This window comes from Salarias fasciatus (genome assembly GCF_902148845.1).
Source record: "Salarias fasciatus chromosome 23 unlocalized genomic scaffold, fSalaFa1.1 super_scaffold_20, whole genome shotgun sequence".
Lineage (NCBI taxonomy): Eukaryota > Metazoa > Chordata > Actinopteri > Blenniiformes > Blenniidae > Salarias > Salarias fasciatus.
In genome coordinates, this window is record NW_021941230.1 from 451,346 (window position 1) to 457,966 (window position 6,621).

The window sequence follows — 6,621 nt, forward strand, 5'->3', positions numbered from 1 at the left end:
TTTAAAACGTTATTTTAAATCTGAGAAATGTGGGCTTTCCTCATTAAAATAAATATCTAGGCTTCATTATATTATTACAAGAAGAAAAAATATAAATGACTTCGTTTATACCAGGATTATCTCATGCGAGTCGTGTTTTCTTTTGAAATGTGATGTAAAATAATATTTGAAAATAGATTAGTGCTTTGAAGAGCATTTTTACCTCATACAAACAAAATCAAAAGACCTCTTTGGAATATTTCAACAAATAAAAATTAACAATGTATTTATTTTGACTGGGAATAGCTCCTATTAAAATGTGATTTATTTTATTTTAAAACAGATCAATGCAGTTTTACTGTAGTATCCCCCCCCCAAAAAATAAAATAATAATAATAATAATAAAGAAACAGCCAACATACCTAGTAAAAGGTCTAATCTGTCAAACATGAGGCCAGTGGGCCAAAAGTGGCCCACAAGAGGCTCCAATCCGGCCAAACTACAAGAGCAATAAATAAAAAAAGTTTTTGAACACAAATGTATTTTAAGTAGTTGACAGCAACTAATTAAGTAAAAGGATTTTGGCACTTTTGGATTAGCTCATGTAAACAGTCACTGATTTTAAACAGTTATTACAGCGTAATAAACAGCAGTTATTACAACGTAATAAACAGTTATTAAAGTTTAATAAACAGTTATCACAGGGTAATAAACAGCATTGATCATGCAGCTGCAGCAGGATCCTGTTGGGAAACAGGAGCAGGTTAATAAAAGCTGCTGATCCAGGATCAGAGGGTTTTTTAATCTGTTATTTTTAGAAAGGTTTTCTGGCTTCAGGAGCAGACAGAGAGTCTCTGGATCAGAGCTTTACCTCCAAGGGAGCAAAAGGGGACCCAGACCCCGTCCAGAGTCTGGAGTCTAGAGATCTACAGTCTGGGGTCTGGAGGGTCTGGGGTCTAGACGGACTAGAGTCTGGGGTCTAGAGGGTCTAAAGTATGGGGTCTAGAGGGTCTAGAGTCTGGGGTCTAGAGGGACTAGAGTCTGGGGTCTAGAGGGACTAGAGTCTGGGGTCTAGAGATCTACAGTCTGGGGTCTGGAGGGTCTAGAGTCTGGGGTCTAGAGGGTCTAGAATCTGGGGTCTAGAGGGACTGGAGTCTGGGGTCTAGAGGGATTAGAGTCTGGGGTCTGGAGGGACTAGAGTCTGGGGGTCTAGAATCTGTCATCTAGACAATCTAGAGGGTCTAGTGTCTGGGGACTGGAGGGTCTAGACTGGGGTCTAGAGTCTAGTATATAGACGCTCTAGAGGGTCTAGAGGAACCAGGAAGTAGTGACAAAACCAGGAAGTAGTGATGGACTAGATGGTCCAGGAAGTAGTGATGGGCTACAGCAACCAGGAAGTAGTGATGGGCTACAGGAACCAGGAAGTAGTGATGGGCTACAGGAACCAGGAAGTAGTGATGGGCTACAGGAACCAGGAAGTAGTGACAAAACCAGGAAGTAGTGATGGACTAGATGGTCCAGGAAGTAGTGATGGGCTACAGCAACCAGGAAGTAGTGATGGGCTACAGGAACCAGGAAGTAGTGATGGGCTACAGGAACCAGGAAGTAGTGATGGGCTACAGGAACCAGGAAGTAGTGACAAAACCAGGAAGTAGTGATGGACTAGATGGTCCAGGAAGTAGTGATGGGCTACAGCAACCAGGAAGTAGTGATGGGCTACAGGAACCAGGAAGTAGCGATGGACTACAGGAACCAGGAAGTAGCGATGGGCTACAGGAACCAGGAAGTAGTGATAGACTACAGGAACCAGGAAGTAGTGATGGACGAGAGCAGGGGTGTCCAAAGTCGGTCCTGGAGGTCTGCAGCCCTGCATGTTGTCCATGTCTCCCTGCTTCAAGACAGCTGATTGCAATGAGGCTCGTTATCTGGCTTTCTGCTGGACTTGGCAATGAATCATCACGAGATTCAGGTGTGTTGAAGCAGGGAGACATGGAAAATTTGCAGGACTGCGGCCCTCCAGGACCGACTTTGGACACCCCTGGACTACAAGGTCCAGAGGGGTGTTTCCTAAACCCCTCCTTGCTAAAAGCTGATACCTTGCCTCCTGACAGGACGGGATGTTCTGGATCAGGGTCAGTTTATCCTCTGAGCCGCTTTACACAGATCATGTGCTGCTTTTGAAAATGAATCTAGACACAGGGGAAAATACAACTTTTCGAAAGTTTCAAACTCTGTTTCCACAAAAATGGAGCAAAATACAATCTTTTGAAATAGGGAAAAATGCAGCTTTTCAAAAATGCTACAATTCTATGTACATGGAAACAGGGGAAAGCCATCTTTTTGAAAATGCCCCATCTTCATAGGGACGGAGGGAAATGCAACTTTTTAAGAGCGCTGTCCCTCCACAGATAAAACTGTCACTTCCTTCACTGATTCTTTTGTTTGTTTCTAGACGTCCACAGGATTTAACCCCCAAGCTGACCCCCACCTCCTGGGGGGCGGATTAGAAATGTTTTTAACACCAGAGTTTCCTAAAGATCCGCCTGAGGCGCTGAATCCAGGAAATGTTTCCAGGACGGGTTCAGGAGGAATCCAACAACTTCCTCGAGGTTTCAGGGGTCGGGTCAAACCACGGAGAGGGGGGGACATTGACAATGCAAGTTTTTAAAACTACTCTGAGTTTGTATCCACGGAAACGGAGAAATATACAACTTTTTGAATATGCTCCAGTTCATATTCTCCTGGTCCTAGTCCTGGTCCTGAAGTTTTCAAGAAGTTGAGTTTCCCACATTTCAACGGAGTCAGTGTTTTCACAAAGTTTTCTTTGAGATGAAGTCAGGGTATTTTCAAAAAGTTGCATTTTCCTTATTTTCAGAGACAAAGAGTTTTCAAAAAGTTCTCTTTTCTTTTGTGTCCGAGGAAGCAGATTTGAAATGTTTTTGAAAAAAAGTTTCTTTTTTTTGTATCTTCACAGATATGGAATTGGAGCATTTTCAGAAAGTTGCATTTTCCTCCATGTTAAAGGAAACAAAAGGAAAAGTACATTTCTCACATTTCCACAGAGTTGATGCTTTCAAAAAGTTGCCTTTTCCCCCGTTTCCATGGAGACTCCGTTAAAACCCCTTCAAAAGTTGCGTTTTTCCAACTTTCTACACCAACAGATTCTGACCATTGTTTCAAAAATGTTCCTGTTAAGTTGCCTGGAACTCTGCTGTGGCCTCAGATCAACACATGTCACCTGTTGTTGTTGCTGTCGTTGTTGTCGTTGTTGTTGTTGTTGCTGTTAAGACTCTTTGTGCTGACAGTGATGTTTCCAGACAGTCGGGTCGACTGACCCAGCAGGACGTCCAACAACAACCTCACTTCAACAGCCGTGATCCTAATCCGGCCTGACAGAACCTCGTTAAGGAGAACACTGGAGGAGCAGGCTAATCCACCTTCACTGCTGTGTTAGCATGACACTCTTTAACATGTAGCATGTAACATGTAGCATATAGCGTGTATCATATAGCATGTAGCAGGTATCATATGGCATGCAGCATGTAGCATGTGGCATATATCATGGAGCATGTAACATGTAGCATGTAGCATGCAACATGTAGCATGTAGCATGTAGCATACATCATGTAGTATATATCATGTAGCATGTAGCATACATCATGTTGCATACATCATGCAGCATGTAGCATGTAGCAGACCTAGCGCCGTGGCTGAGCTCCCTGCCAGCAGGTTTCATCAGGGTGAGCAGAGACTCAGTCTGGGATCAGCTGAGGTTCTGCTCTCTGTCAGCTGCACTGTTTTCATCAACAGAGGATCTAGGTCACTCAGCATCTCACCAACCGCCCTAATTCACTGTGTGTGTGTGTGTGTGTGTGTGTGTGTGTGTGTGTGTGTGTGTGTGTGTGTGTGTGTGTGTGTGTGTGTGTGCGTGTTAAGCTCCGGTACACAGTGTTCCAGTCTCTGGTCAGCGTCTGTCACTCAGAGGGTTCCTGTCGGCTTCCTGTTTCTGAGGCAGGAACTAAAATCAGCTGCTCCATCTTCAGACTGTCATTAAAGAAGAAACTTCAAATTGTTAGTATGATGAACTCATGAAGTAAGCAATCATTCGAGTGTAGAAATGATTGTGCAACACTTCAATCGTACGATGAATATTCTACAAGTGCAATTATACTATAGAACAACAACACTCTTATTAGACCACCAGTATCCTCTATTAGACCAGTACCCTCTATTAGACCACCAGTATCCTCTAGTAGACCAGTACCCTCTATTAGACCACCAGTATCCTCTAGTAGACCAGTACCCTCTATTAGACCACCAATACCCTCTATTAGACCACCAGTATCCTCTGGAAGACCAGTACCCTCTATTAGACCACCAGTACCCTCTATTAGACCACCAGTATCCTCTAGTAGACCAGTACCCTCTATTAGACCACCAATACCCTCTATTAGACCACCAGTATCCTCTGGAAGACCAGTACCCTCTATTAGACCACCAGTATCCTCTATTAGACCACCAGTACCCTCTATTAGACCGCCAGTACCCTCTATTAGACCATCAGTATCCTCTATTAGACCGCCAGTACCCTCTATTAGACCACCAGTATCCTCTATCAGACCAGTACCCTCTATTAGACCACCAGTATCCTCTATTAGACCACCAGTACCCTCTATTAGACCACCAGTATCCTCTATCAGACCAGTACCCTCTATTAGACCACCAGTATCCTCTATTAGACCACCAGTACCCTCTATTAGACCACCAGTACCCTCTATTAGACCACCAGTATCCTCTATCAGACCAGTACCCTCTATTAGACCACCAGTACCCTCTATTAGACCACCAGTATCCTCTATTAGACCACCAGTACCCTCTATCAGACCAGTACCCTCTATTAGACCACCAGTATCCTCTATCAGACCAGTACCCTCTATTAGACCACCAGTATCCTCTATTAGACCACCAGTACCCTTTATTAGACCACCAGTATCCTCTATCAGACCAGTACCCTCTATTAGACCACCAGTATCCTCTATTAGACCACCAGTACCCTCTATTAGACCACCAGTACCCTCTATTAGACCACCAGTATCCTCTATCAGACCAGTACCCTCTATTAGACCACCAGTACCCTCTATTAGACCACCAGTATCCTCTATTAGACCACCAGTATCCTCTATTAGACCACCAGTAACCTCTATTAGACCACCAGTATCCTCTATCAGACCAGTACCCTCTATTAGACCACCAGTATCCTCTATTAGACCACCAGTACCCTCTATTAGACCACCAGTACCCTCTATTAGACCACCAGTATCCTCTATCAGACCAGTACCCTCTATTAGACCACCAGTACCCTCTATTAGACCACCAGTATCCTCTATTAGACCACCAGTACCCTCTATTAGACCACCAGTATCCTCTATCAGACCAGTACCCTCTATTAGACCACCAGTACCCTCTATTAGACCACCAGTATCCTCTAGAAGACCAGTACCCTCTATTAGACCACCAGTATCCTCTATTAGACCAGTATCCTCTATTAGACCACCAGTACCCTCCTTTAGGACGGTGTTTCTTTAAATAGTGTCACGTTCTCCCTCCAGCTTCAGGCTCACATCACGTTTTTCTCTCCTCAGCCTGAATAAAAGAAGTGACAGAACGAGAGAGAGGAGAGCAGGGAGTCAGAGGGAGATGTGAGAGCAGGCTGAGAGTCCATCAGGCTGCTGCTTCCAGCATCCAGTCTCAACACTCACTTTATACCCTGGCTTTGCTAAACATACTCACTGTATTTTATTTAAATCAACAAACACAGATTGACCAATAAGGTTTTGGTGATAGCTAAACAGTCTTTCTTTCAGACATGAAACATGTCTCTAGACATGTTTATCGAAATAATAATAGAATGCCTCAGAAATACATCAAATCATTAGTCTGATCAATTCATTCCAAGATGTATAACACTGCTATGGCAAAACAATACTGCTTCTGTAGTACCGTTATACCACCATGTTACTGCTCATGACATCAACATACCTTCACTATACTGTTGCTATACCTCCATTATGCTAACAGTATACTACTACAATACCTTCAGTATACTACTGGTATACCAACACTGTTTGACTATTATACCTCTACTAGGCTACTGGTATACTACTGCACCACCCAATTACTACTGCTATACCTTCACTATACTACTGCCAGAGCTCCTCTACACTACCAGTATACTAATACTACATACCAACAGTATACTGTTGCAGAGCGGTGCGGTGCTGAGCGGAGTGTCGGGGCGCCCCTTGTACGGCCACGGCACGCCCCCCCACCGTACCCTGTGCCCTAGTTCGCCTATGCCCAGAGCCAGCCCTGTACCTTCGCTACGGGCGGCTGTGGATTAGTTGGGAGAGCAGTCGTCTTACAATCGAGAGGTTGTTGGTTCAGTTCCTGTCTCTCCCTGTCTGCATGTCGCAACCCCCCAGCTATGGGTAAAATAGCTCCACTGCCTTGTGGTCGTCACGGGAGTAACAAAGGCTAAGGGAGACCCTCCCCTACAGAAAAATCCGGAGTGGAGCCTCAAAGGCAGTTGGTTCTCACATTGCGGCACCTTCCGGCAGCTCCTGTAGCTCAGTTGGTACCAGC